The 24,525-nt window shown below is 41.9% G+C and overlaps 1 protein-coding gene across 1 annotated transcript in view; it reads right to left on the bottom strand.

Moving 5' to 3' along the window:
- Positions 1-24,525, bottom strand: part of CDH18 (cadherin 18) — an 849,773-nt gene that overhangs the window by 674,352 nt on the left and 150,896 nt on the right. The window lies entirely within an intron of this gene.

Genomic DNA, 24,525 nt, shown 5'->3' with positions numbered 1-24,525 from the left:
AGTTACACTGGATGTTTCCATCCCCTGAATAGGTAAGTGTAACTCTTAGAGCTAGTCTACCCTGGCAACACTAAAGGGCTGCCACTCTCTAAAGAAACCACCTCCGCGAGGGGTGTAGCTACCCGCACTGGGAGCGCGGCTACCAGCGCTGGGGCACTGTTTACACTGGTGCTTCACAGTGCTGAAACTTGCTGCACTCAGAGGGCTGGTTTTTTTTCCACACCCCCTGAGCGAGGAAGTTGCAGCGCTGTAAATTGCCAGTATAGACAAGCCCTTAGGATAGGTTTACACTGCACACTCCTTATGGTGGCACTGCCCTGTCCCAGCACTGGTATAAATAGCAGTGTAGATGGTGAGGCACTGCTTGGGCAAGTAAAGATACACCTGAATATTCAGGGTCTGTACCCTACTTTATATGCCCAAGCCATTCCTCCCTCATCGACACTGATGCAGGGAAAGACTGACAGACAGTAGGGAGGGCAGTGGGGAAAGCCTCCAGCAGTGGCGAGTTCCTGGAGTCTTCCCCTGCTGAGGTGAAAGGCCAGCTCTGCACAAGCACTTACTTCAGTGTCACTTACGTTGCTCAGGAGCGGGAATAAGCCACCCCCTGAGTGAAGTAAGTTACACCAACCTAAGTGTGAACAGAGCTATGTCAGCAGGAGAGCTTCTCCCATCAATATAGCTACCAGCTCCCATGGAGGTGGAGTTATTATACTGATGGGAGAGCTCTCTTCTGTCAGCACAGAGCATCTTCACCAGATATGCACAGGGGCGCAGCTGCAGAGGTGCAACTCAGCTGATGTAGCGCTTCTAGTGTAAACTAGCCCAAAGACTCTTCCAATGGGGGAAGACTCCCATTACCAGAGCCTGCCTTCCTCTTGCCATAGCTTTTCACTGCTATGTGTAGCTCCATACCACAGTGTCCGTTCAGCTTGCTTTTCCCTGAGGCATGTAGCTACATACCATCACCGGTGGTATGCAGGGTAGGCATGCCTTTAGAATTGGTTTCCCCACATAGATACTCACATTTAAGAATGTGAATCTCACTGGAAACATTCTTTACCATTTACCGGTCTTCACCATTTGCACAAACATTCCTTTTAATAAACAAGGACCCATACAAGAAGTAAGGTATTATTCAGAGTGAGATGGGGAGGCACAATCAAGGCACTTTAAGGGTTTAGTAGTGTTTTGGTGGTGTGGGTTGGTTGGTATTCTAGGTGTTTTATTTATTGTACTGCACCTCAAATACTTCTATCAGCTCCTAAATGAATTAATTTAAAATATGAGAAACAAAAACTGCTCTTTCTTCTCTTGTTTTATCTCCTGCTTTTTGCAGCTTCAGAATACCTTGAAAATAAATTTCACTTTGGATGCAGTCAATAATTTATTAAGCTATATCAGCACTGGGCTGTAAATACTTCATGTCTAAAGAAATGATGACCAAAAAAAAAAGCAAAAGACAGGATAATGTAAATAATAGAGTTTGATGGATAATTTGTAGTGAATAATATATTGAACAAGTTATACTTATAGAATCATAGAATTTAAGGTCAGAAGGGACTCCTGTAACAAACCCCTAACTTACATCTGAACTATTGAAGTCCTCAAATCATGGTTTAAAGACTTCAAGGTGCAGAGAATCCTCCAGCAAGTGACCCGTGCCCCACGCTGTAGAGGAAGGCAAAAAACCCCCAGGGCCTCTGCCAATCTGCCCTGGAGGAAAATTCCTTCCTGACCCCAAATATGGTGATCAGGTAAACCCTGAGTATGTAGGCAAGACTCACCAGCCAGACACCCAAGAAAGAATTCTCTGTAGTAACTCAGATCCCACCTCATCTAACATCCTATCACAGGCCATTGAGCATATCTACCGCTAATAGTTGAAGATCAATTATTTGCCAAAGTTAGGCTATCCCATCGTATCATCCCCTCCATAAATGTATCAAGCTTAGTCTTGAAGCCAGATATGTCTTTTGCCCCCACTGCTTCCCTTGGAAGGCTGTTCCAGAACTTCACTCCTCTGATGGCTAGAAACCTTCTTCTAATTTCAAGTCTAAAACTTCCTGATGGCCAGTTTATATCCATTTGTTCTTGTGTCCACATTGGTACTGAGCTTAAATAATTCTTCTCCTTCCATGGTATTTATCCCTCTGATATATTTATAGAGAGCAGTCATTTCCCCTCTCAGCCTTCTTTTGATTAGGCCAAACAAGCCAAGCTCTTAGAGTCTCCTTTCATAAGACAGGTTTTCCATTCCTCAGATCATCCTGGTAGCCCTTCTCTGTACCTGTTCCAGTTTGAATTCATCCTTCTTAAACATGGGAGACCAGAACTGCACACAATATTCCAGATGAGGTCTCACCAGTGCCTTGTATAACAGTACTAACACCTCCTTATCTCTACTGGAAATAGCTCGCCTGATGCATACCAAGACCACATTAGCTTTTTTCATGGCCATATCACATTGGAGGCTCATAATCATCCTGTGATCAACCAATACTCTGAGGTCCTTCTCCTTCTCTGTTACTTCCAAGTGATGCATCCCCAGTTTATAACAGAAATTCTTGTTATTAATCCCTAAATGCATGACCTTGCACTTTTCACTATTAAATTTCATCCTATTACAGTTTACAAGGTTATCCAGATCTTCCTGTATGATATCCCGGTCCTTCTCTATATTGGCAATATCTCTCAGCTTTGTGTCATCTGCAAACTTTATTAGCACATTCCCACTTTTTGTTCCACGGTCAGTAATAAAAAGATTAAATAATATTGGTCCCAAAACCAATCCCTGAGGAACTCCACTAGTAACCTCCTTCCAGCCTAACAGTTCACCTTTAAGTGTGACCCGCTGTAGTCTCCCCTTTAACCAGTTCCTTATCCACCTTTCAGTTTTCATATTGAGCCCCATCTTATCCAATTTAGCTAATAATTCTCCATGTGGAACCATACCAAATGCCTTACTGAAACTGAGGTAAATTAGATCCACTGTGTTTCCTTTGTCTAAAAAAATCTGTTACTTTCTCAAAGAAGGAGATCAGGTTGGTTTGACATGATCTACCTTTTGTAAAGCAGTGTTGTATTTTGTCCCAATTACCATTGACCTCAATGCCCTTAACTACTTTCTCCTTCAAATTTTTTTCCAAGACCTTGCATACTACAGATGTCAAACTAACAGGCCTACTTCTTTTGCATAAGAATTGTTTGCAAACATATTATAACATTTTCAGATGTATTCACCATGGAGATTATTTGTGGATTTTTCCAATGAGTAGTTCTCAGGTCTGTATGTCAGTCACAAACAGTGAATATTCAAAATTCACCCTAAGCCTGATTCTCCACCCTCCTCCACCCTTCTAACTCAATAACAAAGGAATCTGCATTTCAAAGGGTACATTGTTGGTGGGTAGTTAATGGATTTAGAAAGTTGTTGTCAGTGACTATTTTAGCTAAAAATCTACTTCTTTGGCTAGTAAAGCATGTGAATATTAACGTGAAAGGGAAAACTTTCATAAAAAGTTATGGATATGGTCTAAATCAGAACTGGCTTCCAAATTCAAATGAGTATCCAGGAATATTGTTGTTCACTATTCACCCAGTTCACAGCAGTTTTGCTTTGATCATTTGACAACTTGCAATTCAAAGCTAATTTTTTTACTACAGTTGCTAGTGATTGCCTATTCCACACATATGTACTTTAATACTTATTTTGCAGTGATGTGTTGGAAGTGATATGTTGATTTTGTTGAGTTGTTGCTTTTATCAGTGTTATGAGACCATTTCAAAGAGTTTCCTTTCAAAATATCAGACCTAATGCATTCAGAAAAAATGAATTTGGAAAAGTTAGAGATATGCTGTATGCTAATAAAATTGATCCTTTATTTCCCAAGGCTGTATTCTATCCCAAGGTAGAAGGTTGAAGAATAACAATGGATTCATGTTCTGTAAAATGAGATGATATTTTACTGGTTCTTTCTGCATTTTGTAGCCAACAGGATGTTTATGTCTCACTTCTCAGACAGCTTTGCCATAGTTCTTAATTTCATAATGGCTTATTCCATATAAAATGAATATCTAATTAATGTTCTTGCCTTTCCTCTCTCTTTTGTTAGGAAAATAAACAAAACCATTTTATTCCTTTTGAATTCTACTTCTTCCTCATCACAGTAAATATAGTATATATGTTATTCCCTGTACACGCTTTGCCTTTTAATTATAATTAGTAAGCAGGTAACAGTGCAATACCCAACTAAGCATACAACATTGACTCTCATACCTACAGAGCAAATGCACACAGAATGCAACAGGAATTCTAGCCCGGGGGTGCTACTCATGAAAAATGCAAGATGCATTCTGGTCTAGGGTGCTACTGGTTGATAGACTGTTTCATACTCAAACTTCAAATTGGGCTAGGCTATATAATATCCTACAATTTATAGGGCACCTTAACAAGGGAACATCTCAATCACTTTTATAAAGAAGAATATCAGAATACTCTACATTAAAAAGAGCACTAATTCCTAAACAACACAGCTAGTGTGTTACATTCTGTGGCTTTTGAGATCAACATGTAGATAGCAAGCATTAGCCCTTCACTCCTCATGTGGCTATCAGTTCTATCATGAAAGATGCTAAGTACCCTTTTACTTTGATTGTATTCAACAGGAGTGGAGGGCACTCTGCACCTTTAAGAATTGTATTGTGAAAGGGCAGCAGAACTAGATTATGCCGTTTTCTGTGGATCTTTAAGGTTTAGTGGAGAGTTAGAAGTGTGGACTCACCACTGGCATGCCTCCTTGGGTGTAGTGTAGAAGCTCTGCCTTCTCTAGAGCCCCTGATGATGATCACTTCACTCTCTTAGCTGTCTGTCTGCCTCTTCTCATGACTTGGCCCTCTGGCAGGTCACATTTAGTCCCACCCCTTCCGGGTTAACAGAAGTCCAACAAAAACAAATGTCTGATCCCTCTGTACAGTCTGCCACCCTCAATTCTGGGCCCAGTGGTCATTACACCCTTTTCTCAGGATTTTCAGTAGTCCATATCCCCTTCTGAGGGCTTCATGGAAACTTACCAGTGGCTGGTAGGGGAATCCAAGCCCTCTGACCCTACACAGGGACCCTAGGCTGTGCAGCCAAGGTGTGCGTCATCAGACACCTCGCAACTGGCTCCCTAGGCTAATGGTAGGAAGGAGTCCTTCTTCAAGGCCTTTTCACCAGCCACTTTGTGGGATCTTTGTAACAAGCAACACCTACCAGTGTTTATCCCCACTTCTAAGCCTTGTATCAGGGTTAACCACAGGAGCTTGCTCCAATCCTGTGGATTTCAGATATCTCCTCTTTATAATGCACTGAGGATAAGAACATAACAAAGGCCATACTGGGTCAGACCAAAGGTTCATCTATGCCAGTATCCTGTCTTCCAACAGTGGCCAATGCCAGGTGCTTCAGAAGGAGTGAAGAGAAGAGGTAATCATCAAGATCCAACCCCTGAAATTCATACTCAGCTTCTGGCAAACAGAGGCTAGGGACACCATCTCTGCCCATCCTGGTTAATAGCCATTGATGGCCCTATCCCCTGTGAATTTATCTAGTTCTTTTCTGAACCCTTTTATAGTCTTGAGACTACAGAGTTTATTGCTATGTCCCTGTAGCCCCTCAGACTCCGGTCCAAATGTCCCTTATGCTTTAACATCACTGCCTCTTGGATGTTACTCCCTTAGGCTTTCTTCTGACTTAGGACAACTCACCTCTGGTTCCACGCTTCACGGCCCCCAACCTTCCAGGCTTCTTCCTGGCTCAGGAGCCTCTGATTCTGGATTCAGGTCTCCAAGGCTTCCTTCTGCCTTTAGCCCGCGAGAAGCTACCCAGCTTATCTGGGTCTCCTTCTTGGCCTCTTTCCCACTGCTTTAGGTGCCTCCCCAGCTGGGTTTGATCACTAAATATGCTTAGCTCCCCTAAATATGAAAGCTCCCTACATATGAAAAAATATATTATTTTTTAATTCCCAACCCAAGAAAGCATTAACAAAGAAAAGAGGAGGGAGATGATGAGGAGATGTAGAATGAGAATAAGAATGAGGAGAAACTGAGTTACCTATGGTTAAGCAATTTTGGGTATACACAGAGAACATTCCAAGTTAAGGTAAAAGATATAGCTTCTTGTCAGCAAACAACATTATGGTTCAGAATTCAGTGATTGCATTCTAAACTTCCTTTATGCCACCTGTCGGTCCACCTTTAAATCAGCAATACCAAATGACTAAATATATGTGTCTGAGTAGAGGTCATCCAGGTTTAAGGGATGGATTATCTCATTCAAGTTAATAAAATAGGTCCACATCCAACAAATAAAGACACAGAAAATGAAGCCAGTTGGTTGATTTACCTGGGCATTGTTGCTGGTAAAAATCATTGAACAGACACACCAGGGAGCAGCTGGAATGCTCAGCTCAATTGCTTTGAATAAGAAACCAGACATACGTATCAGAGGGCAATTTCATCCTTTTTAAACACATGTGGGCTTTAACCTTCTTAAATACAATGAAAAAGTCAATTAAGCTTTGTAAGGCTCATTGTAACATGTGGAGTTTATTTAGCAAACAGGAAATCAAGACTATTTTAATTACATGTATATGGCTCTATAAAGAATCGGGGAGGGAATGCCATGGTTTTGAATGTCTCTTGGAACTTGTCCATTATATAGGAAGTCAAGATTTTTAAGAATTACTAGTGATCTGGGGTGCCTCAGAAAATCAGGCCCCTTTAAGATGTTTCAAGTTGAGTACCCAAAAAAATGAAGCAATCAAAATCACTGTGCAGTTCTGAAAATCTTGAACAGGATGTATGATGAGAGAATTAATATACTACAATTTGAAAGAAAAGGATAGACAGAAAGAGCTCCATGTGTTTTTTGCCCATTGAAGAAGGAAATTATATATATGAATGGGGGGAAAAAAGCTAAAGCATCTGATTTAGAGTATTTCATATAGAGTTGCAGATTTTTTGGAAATTCATATATACAAGCAATAACAGCTGGAAGAGAAGAGCTGCACTCAGAAATGAAAAGGACTTTATCACTAGCATATAGTTCAGTTTTAACTGCAGTACTGCCTGCTTGAATACTTTGAATAAATTAAGTACAAAGATCTGAGATGAATAGCCATGACCTTGATTGAAAGAATGGGAAAAAAAAGTGCATAGAAAAGGTACCTCCCAGTAGGCCCCCCTTTCCAGGTCAGAGTAGTGTGAAGCACAATTGGCAATCATGAAAATCTTGCATAAATTTTTGGATCCAATTTATAAAACAAATTGGAATCCAGCCAAAACTTTCCCAGATCTTTATCCTGGTACGACCAGCAAACCCAGACATATTTTTTTAATCTCTCTTCCTACACCAAGAAAAGTCAGGAAAGATTTTGATTTTGAGTGTTTAGCTGTCCATTGACCACCAAAGGCAATTCTAATGTTACAGGACAAATTATAGTTTTGTCCATTATGCCATTTTGAACTAAAGATATTAACGCAGGAAGGACATTCTTGGGCCTGTGGAAACATCCATGACAATGTTCAGGTCTAGGTTTATTAATGAAATAATTATGCTCTCTTCAGGGTCCTTGGCTTTTTCTGAGTTCTGTGCAGTAGCTGCAACATTCCATTGGCCCAGGACTACAACTATTAGTGATAAACAAAGAAGATGCATGGAAGCCCATGAAAGATCATTTCTGCTTTCTTTTAAAGAAAGCAAAAACAAAAAATGGGGGCACAATTTTGATCTTCCATTGACTTAAATGGGAACTGAGCGAGGATAAGGCCAGAATTGAGCCCCTTGGTACTTGCTTTTTCCCTTGCAGAGGTACCATTGAAAATGCAGGCCAATGTAACCAAAGAAATAGCTCTGAAAGGAAGAAGCAGCTTGACTGCATTTCTGCAAAGGTTTCAGAGTAACAGCCATGTTAATCTGTATTCGCAAAAAGAAAAGGAGTACTTGTGGCACCTTAGAGACTAACCAATTTATTTGAGCATAAGCTTTTGTGAGCTACAGCTCACTTCATTAGATGCATACTGTGGAAAGTATAGAAGATCTTTTTATACACACAAAGCTTGAAAAAATGTGTGTTTACCACTACAAAAGGTTTTCTCTCCCCCCACCCCACTCTCCTGCTGGTAACAGCTTATCTAAAGTGATCACTCTCCTTACAATGTGTATGATAATCAAGGTGGGCCATTTCCAGCAAAAATCCAGGGTTTAACAAAAACGTCGGGGGGGGGGGGTAGGAAAAAACAAGGGGAAATAGGTTACCTTGCATAATGACTTAGCCACTCCCAGACTCTATTCAAGCCTAAGTTAATTGTATCCAATTTGCAAATGAATTCCAATTCAGCAGTCTCTCACTGGAGTCTGGTTTTGAAGTTTTTTTTGTTGTAATGTTGCAACTTTCATGTCTGTAATCGCGTGACCAGAGAGATTGAAGTGTTCTCCGACTGGTTTATGAATGTTATAATTCTTGACATCTGATTTGTGTCCATTTATTCTTTTACGTAGAGACTGTCCAGTTTGACCAATGTACATGGCAGAGGGGCATTGCTGGCACATGATGGTAAATATCACATTGGTGGATGTGCAGGTGAACGAGCCTCTGATAGTGTGGCTGATGTTATTAGGCCCTGTGATGGTGTCATGTGATGGCACATATCTATTCAGGGGACACCATGCGCCTCTGCCCTGCCCCAAGAAGCAGTTGTCATTGGTCTCTGTTTCTCTACAGGACTCTCCTACAATCTAATTGCTTAAACACAGTTCTCTCTACTTACCACCATCCCCTGAACTTTACATGTGAGAAACCTCCTATCTTAAAGCTCTTCATCTGGGACCATCTGGCCTCCAGATTGAGCCTTGGCACCAATCCTCCTTTTGTATAACTGCTCTGAAATACAAAAGAACCTGAGAGCTTTAACTGCCAGACAAAGGAGAGTGCTTCAACCTTAAAGAGTGTCAAGATGCTTACACATCAATGACCCAATAAAATGCAAGCCATTAGTACCTTTTGGACTGGAAAGGTCATTTTGGGAGGGGGGCTGCAGGACCAAATGCAATGGCCAACTTAGCTTGTTACAATTTTCAGCCTTCTGTGAGACCTAGAAGTTTGCTATTCAGATAGACAACTGAAACACCACAAGTGCATCTGTCATTGATCTGACTGCAGCAGCTGTTGCAAGGAGACCTCCCATCCTTTGTGCCCATCAGTGACAACATGAGCACATGAAGTGTGCTGCCCGGCATAGTCCTTACATCTCTGCCCTCCAACAAGCAGTGAAGAGGAGGCAAGACCAAGCTGCTGCTGCTGTTGTATTGAGTGGAAGTGCAGCAGCTGCTGCAGCTACCTCTCTCTGCTTCAGTACCTGCCTGACCAGACTCAGCTCAAACTTTAGAGTCAATAGTAGGAGGGTGCTTCAACCCCTGCTCCCCTCTCAAACTTCAAGACTAGTCCTCACTCAATTCCTCCGATAAAATTAGAGCACAGTGCCAGCAGCCAGGGGAGGGCATGCCCACCTACAGAATGAAAGGGAACCTATTCCTGCAACAGACCACCTTGTCAACCACAGGGGAATATGCATCAGTGACTAGTGGGAAATATTTTGGAGGGAAGTCTGTGGTTAAAGGTTTGAGAATAGGAGCAGTAGGAAGCTAGGTCCAATGAGACAAGGCATATTTTTGATAAGGGACTGAGAATTGTGCTGCTGCAAAAAGGGGGATCTACACCCTGGCAGAAAGAACTAAAATGAGAATGAAAGTTCTAATCACCCATCTCCCTAGACTCCTCTAACTCTACATAGTGTCAGGTTTCAGAGTAGCAATCCGATGAAGTGAACTGTAGCTCACGAAAGCTTATGCTCAAATACATTTGTTAGTCTCTAGGGTGCCTGTCATAAATATAAAGGGAAGTGTAAATCCCTTTGAAATCCCTCCTGGCCAGGGGAAAGCTCGTCTCACCTGTAAAGGGTTAAGAAGCTAAAGGTAACCTCGCTGGCACCTGACCAAAATGACCAATGAGGAGACAAGATACTTTCAAAAGCTGGGAGGAGGGAGAGAAACGAAGTTTGTGTGTCTGTCTATATGCTGGTTTCTGCTGGGGATAGACCAGGAATGGAGTCTTAGAACTTTTAGTAAGTAATCTAGCTAGGTATGTGTTAGATTATGATTTCTTCAAATGGCTGAGAAAAGAATTGTGCTGAATAGAATAACTATTTCTGTCTGTGTATCTTTTTTGTAACTTAAGGTTTTGCCTAGAGGGGTTCTCTATGTTTTTGAATCTAATTACCGTGTAAGATATCTACCATCCTGATTTTACAGGGGGGATTTCTTTATTTCTATTTACTTCTATTTTTATTAAAAGTTGTCTTGTAAGAAAACTGAATGCTTTTTCATTGTTCTCAGATCCAAGGGTCTGGGTCTGTAGTCACCTAGGCAAATTGGTGAGGCTTTTTACCAAACCTTGTCCAGGAAGTGGGGTGCAAGGTTTTGGGAAGTATTTTGGGGGGGAAGGACGCATCCAAACAGCTCTTCCCCAGTAACCAGTATTCATTTGGTGGTGGTAGCGGCCAGTCCAAGGACAACGGGTGGAATATTTTGTACCTTGGGGAAGTTTTGACCTAAGCTGGTAAAGATAGCTTAGGAGGTTTTTCATGCAGGTCCCCACATCTGTACCCTAGAGTTCAGAGTGGGGGAGGAACCTTGACAGTGCCACAAGTACTCCTTTTTTTTCTACATAGTCTCTCACTCCAGTACACCCAGCTAGTCACATCAAAAAGCAAGACTTCAAATCAAACATCATCATCATTTATAGACAGCTTTACTGCAGCTTTCTATGGTTAGAGCAAGACTCCAAAGTATATAAGGCATTTGGGGGGGATAAACTCTGTTCCTTGATGTGACGTTCTGTTCTGGAAAATGACTTAAAACAGAATTGTGGTGTCCCATTGTTAATTGCCTCTGTGAGTATGGGGCCATCTCCTCAGGGAACGCATAGGGAAAACATAACAGAAAATAAAACATTTACTAGCTGAAAGAGAGCATACAACAACTAGTGTTGTATTGCAAAATGGCTGCTTAAGGGCTGCTGCTGCTTTGCTCTGCCAAATTTAAAGGGCCAGTGAAAGGCATGCTGGGAAAGAATTTGGTGAGGGTTACATTTTGTCATCTTCCTCATGCATATATAATGCTTCTGCCGAGTGCAAATGGCAGCAGTAAGGGATGGGTTCAATCTGTCTAGGAGAGTCCTATAAAATAAACAAACGTATGGCCTGAGACCCTACCCAGGGCTGTACTCGTATTTCTGGCTCTGAGAAATTAAAATATAATCTTCTTGACCACCTTTCTAGGTGATATTTCCTTGCTCATAAGTACTCAGGAGTCTTTGGGATTATGAAAGTGTCTTATTTGTGAAAAAAATAAAAGAAAAACAAAGAAACACTATAACTAACTATATATACACACAAATGAGCAAACCCCACTCAGAGTGTCAGGAGTATGGTTAGCACCACAATTGCCAGTATTAGTTATTTGATCAGTTGTAGTCCAGAACTCTTAATCTCAAAGCAATCCCCACACCCATGGGTCCAATAAGACTAAGAGGAGTCTGGGTCAATCTCCTCAACCAATCTTTTCTAGACTAGAGAAGTGAAGACAACAAGGTCTTTCTCCCATGTACAGCCCCCTGATCCAGTTCTGTGACATGAGCTTTGTCACCAGTCATCTGGTTGGGCAGCATTCGTGGAATTTAGCTTTCTGCAGTTACCTGTCAGGGTGCTGTGAAGTCAGCTCTGTGCTGCTTCCAATGGTCTGGTCAGGCTCGGCTGTGAAGCCAGATCCTCATCACCACTAGTCTGGTCATGCCTCACTGTAAAGTCAGCTCTGACCTACTGCTGCCATTTCAGCCTGAGCCAGTCCAATCCCACAGAAACACTATGCACAGGCTTCAGAATCTCCATGTGTGGAAGCTGGAGCAAATAATGACCCTTGGACAGTTTTACGTGAATGAATGGTCAGGAATACTTTTTCCCATAGTATTTTACCAACGCTAGCAGCAGCGGTGTGCCATCTATATATGCAATACATGCATTGCATGCCCCTGAATTCACAAAAGAGGTGATCCACCTGGCAGCCCACAGGACAATTCTGTCCAGGCCCAGATTCATGCCGTAGAACAAAATGGCCTCCTCTGCACAGCCTGACCTTACTGGCATTGTACGTGCAGGGTCACATTGCATGGATGACACAATTTTGTGGAACATCAGTAAAAAAGGTTGGACTACTTAAGGCATGCAAATGTGAATTGAATTGTCTATGATAGAACAGAGCTGATAGCGTGAACTCTTCATCAAGATGGAAAGTTTAGCACAAAATTTGTTCACTAAATGCTGTTGTGTGCCTTATTAAAATGTCAGAAGCACTTCACTGTCTCACAACAATCATAAGATTGGCTTGTAAGCCAGTCCATATAACAAAGCTGTTCCAGCTAACCATACAGGCCTAGACAAGATGAAAACTCAAGCCCCAATCCTTCAAGGACTTCTTTGTGGGCAGTCACTTGCACTGATTCCATTTTAAGTCAATGGGGCTCTGGGTAGCCATAAGGACCCTCCACACAGAGCTCCATGCAGGACAAGGGTCTTATATCAATCCAGTATTAAACGATTATGGTAGTCAATTATTCAGCTACAATTCAATCTGAAAAGTAGTAGGAAAGGAGAATTTTATTTCAGGAGGCAAAATACAGTAAAGGTAAATACATAAATAAATGACCCTCTTAACAGAAAAAATCCAACTCATACCCATCTAACTATAACAGCAGCACAAAGTTGCAGAATATAGATGTTAAAGGACTGGTGCTGGGGTGGAACCTAGATAACCTAATATTTATTTTCAGAAATAGCATATCCACCGTTGCCTCAGGTAGGGTGGAAAAAGAACATCTCTGAAAAGAGAATAACATTTGATGGACCAGAAAGAATCAGATAATCCATCTGAAATCCTCAGGCATTCTAACCACAAAAAAATAAGGTCTACTGCATCAATGGCCGCTGAGATACCTACTGGGAACACGATGATCAGAACCCTTATGTGAATTAATAAGCAAAAAAATTACAGAAATGCACTGTGGTCTCCTTGTAACCCAGATGGAAACTTGTTACAGAGTCAGCTCAACCTGAAGCCAAGTAGTCTCCACCTTTTAAAGTAACTAGCTTCAGAATGAACAGTGGTGATAACTAAACAAAGCATCTGTAAGCAGAGACATTTGCTTGAATAAATGAGTGGCAGGAAGCAATATAATAAAAAGATTTATTTATAATCTGGGTTTTTAAAAAGCAAAGGACAGCAATTCACACAAGAGATATAAAGGAGCCAGAGCTGGATGGTCACAGGAGAAGGACTGTTTACCTTAGTAATAACAGAGAGAAGGAAAGTGAGACCCACACTCTAGTGCATATGATTCAACATTTATTCGTTGAGTTTGCCAATCTAATTATTACTCTATGATCTCGATCTTTAAAGGAGCTGTTCCTAACAAAACCAACCCCCTTTCCAAAAAGGAGGCTAAAGTTAAAATTACATTCCATATAAAAAAAATCAGACAGCTAGTTGTTCATTCATTTTCCCCATATATATTCATATTTTTAGGCCCCGATTCAGCAAGGCACTTCAGCACATGACCTTAATGATAGTTAACACATGCTTAAAGCTAGGCATATATGTGACATACCAGGGTACAATGCAGACTATTGAGCAGTTGTTTCACTCTTGGCCTGCAACCTTTGTTGCCTTAAAATGGCCTTACTGAAATAGCTCCCACCTGGGCTGCTCACAAACAGCCTATCAGCATACACGCCACACCCGGGTTATACTCTGGCTCTCAGCAGCCTTGGTTATACTGCAGGGTGACCCGAATACATCCCCAGTTTTAGCTTTCCCCCAGAAATGTGTGTTCTGTACTGAACAGTACAAATTATATTAAATCCATTATTCCTTTAAGAAAATAATATGCACACAACTTGCCACCCCAAATGTAGTCTCCCAGATACTTCAATTTAAACACACTGCATTACATAAAACAAGAAGACAAGTTTATTAACTACAGAGAGATGGATTTTAAGTGAGTGCAAGTAATGATGCATAAAAGTTAGAAATGATTACAAGAAAAATAAAGATAAAACATTACTGGTGCCTAACTTACAAACTATGTTAAATTCAAAGCAACGTTTTCTCACCACATGCTTTCTGCAGTGTTACTGACCAAACTTCTTAGCTCAGGACTCCTTCCCCCAAACATCAATGCTTCCTTCCTTTGTCCCTGCAGCTGCAGTGAATCAATGGACTGGAGGGGCAGAGGGGCTTGAGGTGTTTGTCACTTGTTATCCTTTCAGTCCCTCTCTGAAAAGGCATTTCCACCTGGGTACTAACAGGAGTCTGTGTGGAAAGATGTTCTCTCTGCTGCCTTTTTCTCACCTGTTTGAGTTTCCTTTGTTTCTCTTCCAACTTGATGACTCTGTTTGCTGCTTAAATGCAAATTAAGCAGAGCATGCATTCCTTTGTTTAGGACAGACCTGTTTAACAGCCTCTTTTTTGGCAGGGCTATGGAGTTTGGAACACCTGTTAACATCATACAGGGAATTCTTATAACTTTGTGTTATATCTTATAACTATGTTGTCACACATATTTTATCAGGACGATACTGACCAGCACGTTATGAGTTTTCAAGTGACATCTTACAGTGCCTGGTATAAAAATTATTACGACAGTGTGTAAGGTGTGAACACAGGGGTATGCTGTCACAAGCTGCTTGAGTATCTTGCTGTCTCAGGGACTTCAATTGGTCATACCAGGCCAATAATGAGACAAATTCTGCCCTTATTTACACCCATCCGTTTCCATTCAATTCAATGTTGTTTTACAGATGTACCTGAGGATAGATTTTATCATGATATTTCTTACATCTGTTGTACAATTAGGATGAAAGATGAAACAAAAGTCATTTTTTATTCAGGACACACTGAATGTATGGAGGGTTAGGTCCAAACAAACTCATTAAATTAGCAAGAAGTATACATTAGATTAATTTTACAGTGACATCCATCAGAAGAGCCCAAAGTCTTTTACAAACATGAAGTAATCCTCACAGTACCCTATGAGTTCTTAACCTCAATTTAATGATGAGAGAAGAGAGACATGGACAGAAATTAAGGTCCTAATTTTGAAAAGTGGTCTCTTTTTTGGTGGCTTTAATTTGGAGACTCAAAAATGGAAGCATCTAAGATGAGTGGCCTCACTTGAAAAGTTGACCCTATGTGACTTGCTCAAGGTCACAAGAAAAGTCTGTAACAGAGGTTAGGATTAGAGCTGGGTGCGGAACAGTTTTCCCATCCCACAAATATTTTCAAGATTTTATAATTTTTTTCCCATTCTGCACTGAAATAAAACAGAGATCTTTTGAATTTGTTCATGAAAAAATGAACCCTCCACCCAACCCAGAACTGCCAATAACCCAGGGGTGAGGGCACTCACCTGGGATGTGGAAACCCAGATCCCAGTCCTGAAGCAGAAACTTGAACTTAGATCTCCCACATTGCAGAGGACTGTCCTAACCAGTGGGCTATAGAATAGGTCTGTCTTTCTTATACAATACATATTTATTTATAAAATGTGGAACAGCTCCAACAAGAAATGGGTTCTGGGAGACCTGTGTTCAAATCCCTTCTCTGAGAATGCTTGAGACCTCAGGTGCATGCCCTTATCCACTAGCTAGTCTGTCTCCCACATGTGCAATTACATCCTAGATGTGTGCACCTGATGAAGTGAGCTGTAGCTCATGAAAGCTTATGCTTAGATAAATTTGTTAGTCTCTAAGGTGCTACAAGTACTCTTTTTGCAAATACAACTAACACAGCTGCTACTCTGAAATATATCCTAGACTGAAACCCTTTCTCAGATGACTCTGTTGACAAACAACAATACAGGAAGATTTTTTCAAAAATCAAAAACAAATTTTATTCAGAAAGCTGCTAATATCAAGACTGTGAAAATAAAATAGCATTGTCAAAATTTTGGGGAAACATTAAGAACATCAAAATCGCAAGACCAGAATAACCCAATTGTTCATTTGGGCCTTGATCCAGCAAAAATCAGTGTTTTGCACTGTAAGCATTCCAATTTACTTCAGAGATCTATGTAAGTTTGAAAGTGCATCTCTCTCACCGACAGAAGTTCATCTCGTCATAAATATAAAGGGAAGGGTAACCACCTTTCCATATACAGAGCTATAAAATCTCTCCTGGCCAGAGGCAAAATCCTTTCACCTGTGAAGAGTTAAGAAGCTAAGATAACCTCGTTGTCACCTGACCAAAATGACCAATGAGGAGACAAGATACTTTCAAAGCTGGGGGGGAGGAGAAACAAAGGGTCTGTCTGTCTGTCTGTGTGTGTGATGCTTTTGCTGGGAACAGAACAGGAATGCTCTTCAGAACTTCTGTTAAGTTAGTAAGTAATCTAGCTAGAAATGCATTAGATTTCCTTTTGTTAAATGGCTGGTAAAATAGGCTGTGCAGAATGGAATGTATATTCCAGTTTTTGTGTCTTTTTGTAACTTAAGGTTTTGCCTACAGGGATTCTTTATGTTTTGAATCTGATTACCCTGTAAGGTATTTACCATCCTGATTTTACAGAGGTGATTCTTTTAATTTTCTTTAATTAAAATTCTTCTTTTAAGAACCTGATTGCTTTTTCATTGTTCTTAAGATCCAAGGGTTTGGGTCTGTGCTCACCTATGCAAATTGGTGAGGATTTTTATCAAGCCTTCCCCAGGAAAGGGGATGTAGGGTTTGGAGGGATATTTTGGGGGGAAGACGGCTCCAAGTGGTCTCTTTCTCTGTCCTTTGTTTAACAGGCTTGGTGGTGGCAGCATAGGGTTCAAGGACAAGGCAAAGTTTGTACCTTGAGGAAGCTTTTAACCTAAGCTGGTAAGAATAAGCTTAGGGGGTCTTTTATGCAGGTCCCCACATCTGTACCCTAGAGTTCAGAGTGGAGAAGGAACCTTGACACATCCAATGAAAGATATTACTTTAGCATCTTATCTCTCTGATAACCCGAGACCAACACACCTACACCACAACATACTTAGTGTGGAAAATTGGTAAATCAGTGCAGTTTTGTAGACCCAGTGTGGAAATCTGCTGCAGTCATTGAGAAGCTCAGAAATCAGGGGATATTGACAGGAGAAGGAAGCAGGGCTAGAAAAGTGAGCTCCAAACAGTGAGGTCTGGGGAGTGGTGTCTTTAGGTAGGGTTTATGATTTTAGACTTTGTTGAAAGCTGTTTGGATTATTTTGTGATGAAGGACTCTGAGGTTTTTATGAGCTTTATCTGACATTAAGCCAATCTGAAAAAGGGGTGCTGTGAATCTGTAACTAAAACTATCTGGAGTACTAAGCAGTCTGGAAGAGAGGGCTAATAGAGATAGGATGCCTGAAAAGTGACCCTTAGCCATGAGAAGGCACTCAATTAGTGGCTACACTCGTAAAATAGGGTAAGAAATATATATAGCTCTATTTGGCACAGGATAATAGGATTTTCCATCTTGAGTTGTGTATTTAAAATGAATATGGAACAATTTTTCTGTTTTACCTCCAGCCAATTTAATCACATATCACCTGCATTTAAATGTCTGTGTGTCTCTAGAGATTACAAGTCAAGAAAATTGTGTCAAGAATGAAAATATCCACACTAGTTGATTAGATTTGAATGGGTTGCTAACCTCCATCAAGCATGTCAGAAATGCTTTCCTTTTATCTTTTATGCAAAATGACTAGTAGGTAATTGCATTCTCCTCAGCTAATAGAAAGGTATATATTTTTTTTTAGAACCTGCCAGGATGCTCAGGGCATCACTCTGACAAATTATGTTTGACAGAAATCCAGCATCACTCAGGAATCCACTTTTAAAAGTATCCAGGACCATTGGTAGAGTAGCACAATTTGACTGCCATATTACGAAGTATCCATAGGCTTCAACTATTATGAATATGTTCACAGCTGTAAAAGCAGGATTTTCAAAAGCACTCAGACTTGGCCTAATTTGTATACAAGCAAAAACCTGGCGTTAGTGAATTTTGGCATATAATAAAAGATGTAAAATTGAAAACTCTTTTTCCATTAAAGCCAGTGGTAAATCTCCCATTGACTTCAGGGAGAACAAGGAGAGGCTGACGCCTAGTGCTTTTGAAAATCCTCCCCAAAAACTTGTCAATAGCTTTTTATTTATTGTTTTTAAACACAAAAAAAGTCTGGGGAATGAGCATGAGGCAATGTTAGAAAACAAGGTAAATGAATGGGTACATCTCTCACAACCACAAGCACTGCTGAGAGAAAAGGAGGGAACTGCCATTTGTTCACTAGCAGCCAGATTTGGAGATCCTGAGTACCTTGAGTAGTAGCCCTGGTGATTTCACACCACTCAAGGGGAGTGTGGGTATCACAATCTGTCTGAGGAGTGATGCTGACATTACTATACAGGACAATCAATTCAACAGTTTATCATAACGTAGCCCCTTTTGAAATGTGCTGGTTAAAGCAATCTGAGGTGAACCACTCCACATGCTCATTAATTGTTGTCAGAGTTGTAAAATCAGTCTTTTTCTCCCAACTTTTCCTTATTTGACTTTGCATTACAAACAAACTAAAGCAGAAACCTCAGTTACTACAAAATATTGTTACTTTCAAAAAACTAGCTTGAATTTCTTTATGGTGCTGGGCTATTATTCATCTTTGTGACTTCAGGCTTTGCAATGTTATTTTAAAGATTTTTTTTGTGTGTGTCAGTACCCCCGTGTTTTGAGCTCAGCTTCATTGTATAGCAAGTTTTGTGTATTAAAGCAGGATGCATGGATCAGTGGGCTTGGATCCTGCTGAGAGGATGTCTATGGACCCACAATTTTGATCCTAAGATCCATGGGACTGTGCTCAAAGTCTGGGAGCACAAAGTGCTGTGAGTCCCACCTTTGGGACTGGGAAGCAATGGCTGGGCTGGGGACTCCGAGCACCTCCACGGAGATGCTTTCTGGTAGTCTTCTTGTCCTACAGCTTCTTCCTTCACCTGACTCTGGCACAACACATTCTCAGCTCTCACAGTAGCAGCTAGACTGTGAGAATGAATGTGGTTTACAGGCACACGGAAAAAGAAGAAACTGCATGGGCTCAGCCTCGTGGAATCTGCCATTCATTTTTATTGGCTGGACACGCCATAAGTAGAACCTTTTCCAGATAGCTCATGCTTGGTGTCCCAGTTCAGTTCACACTCAGTTCACTCTTCATGAGGCTGCTTCAGTCAGCAGCTAGCCGGTTTACAGGTGCTTAATCTGGTCATGCCAGTCATCGCAGGGTATTCAGGGACAACTGACTATGCCTACAGCTTCCTGTACTCTACTAATCACAGGGATCCTCAGACAGCTATTTGAGCTAGCAACTCACAGAAACTTCCACCATTCCAAAAGACCAAGTAAGTTAAGGATCTACAGAGGAGTGGAAGAGCAGGAAGGGTTCTCAGAGTTCATGTGCACTGGGAAGATAAATGAGGATGAAGGGCTATCAAACCTTGAAGGGAAAGAGAAAAAGAAATATCAATTTTGATTTCTTTTGTATATTATGTGTCAGATTATGGGAAAAGTGGACACTGAGTTTCCATATACTGTGTGTGGATTTTGGGGAGGAGGGGTAATTTTGATGTGCTTTTTTTTTTGCCTGTAATATTTATATTTTGGGGGTATGTGGTTAACTTCTGCTTGTGTTAGATGGAGGATTATATGGGGGATGGTGGAACACTTATTTGCTGTTGTGAATTCAGTGTTCTCACTGAAATAATAGCGTTCCAGTAGCTCAACTTTTTAGTATATATATTTACTCTATATTTTGTGAATTTTTGTAACTGACTTCAAATTAAACTTGTATTGACAATTTTAATTTAACAAGTACTTAATTTTCAAAGTCCTTTTCAAAGGCTAATTCCCTTTATAATCCCAATAGGGCCATATCCAGGGTGCAATGGTCCACTGAAGTCGATAGAAAGATTTCCATGGACTTTAATGGGCTTTGATTTATACCTGTTCTATTTCACTGGTTTTGAATAGTAAGTGAAAACTCTGGGTTTTTTTGTTTTTTTTTTAAAAAAAAGGCTGGGTAGGAGGGGTTGGAAGGGGCTAATGAACCTTTTTCCTTCTTTTGTTTAGGCAGCTATTCTCAAACATTAGCAACCCGAGGACCCACACTGTGATTTCACATTTTTTGCAGACCCTCAAGCCAGCTTCTAATTTTCCTCAGGGGTTCTCAACCCCCGCTCAGCCCCCACCCCTACCCCCACTCCACCCCTTCCCCCAAGGTCCCACTTCACCTTTCCTGCCCCCGCTCCACCCCTGTCCTTTCTCTTCCCTGCCTCTTTCCGCCCCATCCCCGCTCCTCCCACTCCCTCCCAGAGGCTCCTGCACGCTGCTGAACAACTGTTCCGTGGCTTGCAGGAGACACTGGGAGAGAGGAGGAGGAGTTGATCAGCAGAGCCAGCAGCCCTGGACATGACTTGCAGACCCCCTGGAGCCAGACAAGATTCATGGACCCCCTGGAGTACCCTTGCGGACCCCCAGGGGTCCATGGACCCCAGTATGAGAATTGCTGGTCTATATAGTCAATTTTATGCACTCAGTATCCCTGTTTAAGTATAAAGGCCTCATGCATCTGTAAGTAATCAAGGTTCTTATTGGTAATTTAGAAGAAACCACAAAGTACCGATATTTCACATTTAGTGGAATGGTTGTGAAGTAATGATTAGCATTAATATACTCTCACAGTTCCTCCCCCACTCTGAACTCTAGGGTACAGATGTGGGGACCTGCATGAAAAACCCTCCTAAGCTTATCTTTACCAGCTTAGGTCAGAACTTCCCCAAGGTACAAAATATTCCACCCGTTGTCCTTGGATTGGCCGCTACCACCACCAAACTAATACTGGTTACTGGGGAAGAGCTGTTTGGACACGTCTTTCCCCCCAAAATACTTCCCAAAACCTTGCACCCCACTTCCTGGACAAGGTTTGGTAAAAAGCCTCACCAATTTGCCTAGGTGACTACAGACCCAGACCCTTGGATCTTAAGAACAATGAACAATCCTCCCAACACTTGCAACCCCCCCTTTCCTGGGAAATGTTGGATAAAAAGCCTCACAAATTTGCATAGGTGACCACAGACCCAAACCCTTGGATCTGAGAACAATGAAAAAGCATTCAGTGTTTTACAAGAAGACGACTTTTAATAAAAATAGAAGTAAATAGAAATAAAGAAATCCCCCCTGTAAAATCAGGATGGTAGATATCTTACAGGGTAATTAGATTGAAAAACATAGAGAACCCCTCTAGACAAAACCTTAAGTTACAGAAAAGATACACAGACAGAAATAGTTATTCTATTCAGCACAATTCTTTTCTCAGCCATTTAAAGAAATCATAATCTAACACATACCTAGCTAGATTACTTACTAAAAGTTCTAAGACTCCATTCCTGGTCTATCCCCAGCAGAAACCAGCATATAGACAGACACACAAACTTTGTTTCTCTCCCTCCTCCCAGCTTTTGAAAGTATCTTGTCTCCTCATTAGTCATTTTGGTCAGGTGCCAGCGAGGTTACCTTTAGCTTCTTAATCCTTTACAGGTGAGAGGAGCTTTCCCCTGGCCAGGAGGGATTTCAAAGGGGTTTACCCTTCCCTTTATATTTATGACATACTCTCTCTGTTAAAGTGAGAGCAACAGCTAAGCAATATGGAGGAAAGGCTTTTGGGTGTTCTGGTTTAAGGATTATAGTATGCTCTTTTAAAAAGGCTGCAAAATACTAATTATGGATCTGAAGGTTACTCAAGAGTTAGTATTAAGTTACCTTTCGCACTCTGTATGAACCTCAAGTAGCTAATTACATGTAGAAGTGATTATGCTTATCTTCTTGCTTGTCAGATAGTCTTTCTACCTCACCTGCTACTCACTTGATGGACTTTTGATCAATGTAGCTTAATTCTAATGACATCACCCTCACTCTATATCTTTTACTATCACTTAGTTTTGTTTTACCTGAGAACTTCAAAGCAAAACCTTCTATTTTACTTGCGTGGCTGTAAATAAAGGATCTGAGGATTTATGTTCACACATAAAACATTAAGTATTCTCTAGCCTTAATAAGAAACAAAATACCCTGATCCTTATGCTTAATTTTGAGCATATGAATGGGCACACTGAATTATATGGTTTCAGAGTAACAGCCGTGTTAGTCTGTCTTTGCAAAAAGAAAAGGAGTACTTGTGGCACCTTAGAGACTAACCAATTTATTTGAGCATGAGCTTTCGTGAGCTACAGCTCACTTCATCGGATGCATACCATGGAAACTGCAGTAGACATTATATACACACAGAGACCATGAAACAATACCCCCTCCCACCCCACTGTCCTGCTGGTAATAGCTTATCTAAAGTGATCATCAAGTTGGGCCATTTCCAGCACAAATCCAGGTTTTCTCACCCTCCGCCGCCCCCCCCCCCCCACAAACATACTCACATGCTTGAAATTAAGCATATGTAGAGCTGGGTGAAAAATGATCTTTTTGGTTTATTGGTAACTTTGAAAAGTTACCAAACCTGTTATTGGGTCAGGCCAAAATTGAACACTTCCAAAACTTTTGGAAAATCAAAAAGATTTAAAAAGTTTTTGTTTTTGTTTTTTTTATTGAATGAAACACTTTGGTCTGTCAAACTCAGAATGTTCTCGTTTTATTATGACTATTATTAATGTTTTTAAATTTAAAAAAATGAAATATTAAAATGCAACTTGTTTAAAACCAAGAATTCAAATAGTTTCACTTTAAGAAGTTTGAAAAAATATTTCAATTCTGTGTGTGGAGGGGAGGAATTAAGCAAACAATTTAATTAAATTGACACACAGTCAGTTTAATTGAATCTGTATTTTTCACCAAGAGAAAAGTTTTGCCTGAAAAATATTGCCCAGCTCCATTGTTCCCTCTAATTTTTCCCACCCATGTGCAGAATGAATTTTGTTATGTGCACCAATATGGAGGTGATGTGTCACACATCACCTCCATATTGGTGCACATAACAAAATTCATATGGTGGGGGTAGGGCTGAGGGGTTTGGAGTGTGGGAGGGGGCTCAGGGCTGGGGCAGAGGGTTAGTGGTGCAGGGGTGTGAGGACTCTGGCTGGGGGTGTGCGCCCTGGGGTGAGGATGGGGATGAGAGGCTCAGGGTTGGGTGTGGGGAGGGGAGGGCCCCGGATAGGGATGCACGCTTGGGGGTGAGGGGTTTGGGGTACAGAAAGGTGCTCCTGGACTACAGTGTGGAGAGAGGACTCCCCTCAGCTCTTTCTCCCCACAGCAGCACCAGGGCTTGGGGGTATAGACACCTCTCCCTCGGCCATGGCAGCTCTTGGACTGGGGCTGGGTTCAGGGAGGGGTGCCCCACAATCAGGCCGCGCCAGGCTGCCCAGGTTTGGGTCAGGCCACCCTGGCCATGGCTGGGTCCAAGCAGGGCTGCCGCAGCTAGGTCTGGGTCAGGTGGGCCTCGGCTGGGGCATAGGCGCCCACTCCATGGATGCTCTGGGGCTGGAGCACCCATGGGGAAAAATTGGTGGGTGTGGAGCACCTACTGGCAGCTCACTGACCCGCCCACCCGCCCCAGCTCACCTCCACCTCTGCTGCACCTCCACCTCCTCCCCTGAGTGGGCTGACGTGTCCTGCTTCTTCCCTCACCCTCCACAGCGCTTGCACTGCGAAACAGCTGTTTCGCACAGCAAGTCTGGGAGGGAGGGGGGAGGAGGAACACGGTGCACTTGGGGAAGAGGCAGGGCCAGGGCAGGGATTTGGGGAGGGATCCAATAGGGGCAGGAAGGGGTGGAGTCTGGGTAGGGCCGGGGGCGGGGCTGGGGAGAGTGACCACCTACAGGCACCAACAAAAGTTGGCGCCTGTGGGCTGGGGCTGCAATGCTCCACTCCGGCTGGGTTTGGGTCAGAGGAGGGGCGCCCCGGCATGTCCGAGCTGCAGTATAGCTGGGGCTATAGGGCTGCATAGGCTGTTGCAGGTTGGGAGCTGGGTTAGAGTGGGGGTGGGGAATCCCTCTCCTAGCCATGGCAGGTCTCCAGATGGATTTCCTGTGTGCCTGCGCATTGCTAAATAGGCGGCTACACGGTCGCACTGCTTACAGGAAATTTAGGATGATACCAAGCTGGGAGGGGTTGCAAGTGCTTTAAAGGATAGGGTTAAAATTCAAAATTATCTGGACAAAGTGGAGAAATGGTCTGAAGAAAACAAGATAAAATTCAATGAGGACAAATGCAAAGTACTCCACTTAGAAAGGAACAATCAGTTGCACTCATACAAAATGGGAAATGACTGCCTAAGAAGGACCACTGCAGAGTTTGGATCTGGGGGTCATAGTGGATCACA

The sequence above is a fragment of the Lepidochelys olivacea genome (genome assembly GCF_965140295.1).
Source record: "Lepidochelys olivacea isolate rLepOli2 genome assembly, chromosome: 2".
Taxonomy (NCBI): Eukaryota; Metazoa; Chordata; order Testudines; family Cheloniidae; genus Lepidochelys; species Lepidochelys olivacea.
This window is presented reverse-complemented; position numbering and strand designations above follow the sequence as displayed.